We start from the raw sequence: 1,992 nt of genomic DNA, 5'->3' as shown, positions 1-1,992 counted from the left end.
GGAGTCTTGTCGAGAGTGGGCTATTCACTGGGCCCAAAGGAATATGTGGTTCATACCCGTGCCGGTTAGCTCATTATGGGTATCTGACTCGTATCTGCAGTGGAGGAAAGCTGGCACTCCCGAGGAGCGTAAAAAGCTAAGGAAACACGAGCCTGTAGACTACAAGATCCGCGAGGTGGCGAAGGAGAACCAAAAGTACTTAACTGAGGAGGAAGAAGAGGTCGGATATCGGTTCGTTCGTCCGTCGAAGAAACCAAAGAATGCTCCTGCCGAGAAGATGGTGGTGGATCAAAATGGGAAAGCTACACCGCGAGAATGACCGTTAGTGATTAGGTCGGAGATAACATAAGACCGCCTCGCTCGTGGCCGAGACAAGAATTTTGACAAAGGTGACAAAGGCAAAGGGAAGATGGAAGAGTAGCCTTAGTCATTTTTAAATATTATTATTTATTATTATTTTGAGTTGAAATAAACGGCGGGGTTTTTAGAATCCTAGCCTCGCATTTTAATTTTCAGCATTTTTTTAAAAAAAAAATTATATGTATTTGGAATACTACTATTATTATTTAAGGAATAATGAATAAAAGATTTATTAGTTAAGAAACTTTTATAAATTTTGTTTTTTATTCTTGTCGAATTTCAAATGCAACATGCAAATGTCCTTCTATTTACATGAAATGACGGGTTGTATCCTGTAAAGGATTGCCTACGTATTCATTAGAAAAAATGAAATCAAACCCTGTGCTTAGTTTGAAAAAATGTAAAACAATAAATGTTCGAAGGAAGAACTTGTAATGAACTTAGAACATAAGCGTGTGCCTTACTTACTCCTAAGGAAATGCAACTCAATTTGATGATATGTGGATGTCAAAATGTCAAAAGACAAGTGCGAAATGTCATAAGCTTTTTCTTTAGCGGGCCAGGACCGGTTTTATTTCGTGTCGCAAGACCGGCACGTGGGCCACGCGAGGCGCATTTTATCCTATTCTAAGGGTAGTACTTTTTCAATTGGTCTAGGTTAGTTGGATTAGAGAACTCATTCCCGTATAGGTCTGTGATCTTAATCGCACCCCCGGAAAGTAAGGATTTGACAAAAAATGGTCCTGCCCAATTAGGTTTAAATTTTTCCCCGTGGATCCACAGGTAAGAGAGCGCTGACTGACTTAAGTACTAAATCTCCTTCCTTGATATTTCTGGGCTTGACCTGTTTATTGAAGGCTCGTTTGATGCGTGCCTGATATGTTTGCACATTATGTAATGCGCGTAGCCTTCGTTCGTCCAAGAGACGATTTCATCATACCTATCTCTATTCCATTCAGCTTCTGGGATTTGACTTTCGACTAAAATGCATAGAGATGGGATCTCTAGCTCTACTAGTTGTACAACATCCATGCCATAAGTCAAATAGAGAGGAGTGGCCCTAGTGGGCGTCCTAACTGACGTGCGATATCCCCATAGCGCAAAGGGTATTTTGCTTTGCCAATCGCGATAATTGTCGATCATTTTCTTGAAGATTGTGAGGACATTTTTGTTGGCTGCTTCTACCGCGCCATTAGTTTGAGGTCTGTATAGCGAGGAATGTTGATGCTTGATCTTATATTTGGCTAGCAACTGTGCAACTTCGGCTTAAAAATGTGAACAGTTGTCACTAATTATTTCATGTAGGCAACCATATCGACAGATGATATTGGTTTGTATGAACTTGGCCACATGTTTGGCTGTTAGGCCAGTGTAAGATGCTGCCTCAACCCATTTAGTGAAATAGTCGATAGCTACTAAAATAAAACAATGGCCTCCTGTCCCAGCTGGAGTGATCTTCCCAATGATGTCTATTCCCCAAGCAGAAAATGGCCAAGGAGATGTCATGGTATATAACATTGAGGGAGGGACATGTTGTACATTCCCGAAGATCTGGCAGTTGTGACAATGCCTGACGTATTTGATGCAATCTGACTCCATTGTCGTCCAGTAATACCCTAGACGCGTAATCTT

Source organism: Silene latifolia, chromosome X (genome assembly GCF_048544455.1).
Source record: "Silene latifolia isolate original U9 population chromosome X, ASM4854445v1, whole genome shotgun sequence".
NCBI classification, from domain to species: domain Eukaryota; kingdom Viridiplantae; phylum Streptophyta; class Magnoliopsida; order Caryophyllales; family Caryophyllaceae; genus Silene; species Silene latifolia.
Note: the sequence above shows the minus strand (reverse complement) of the source record.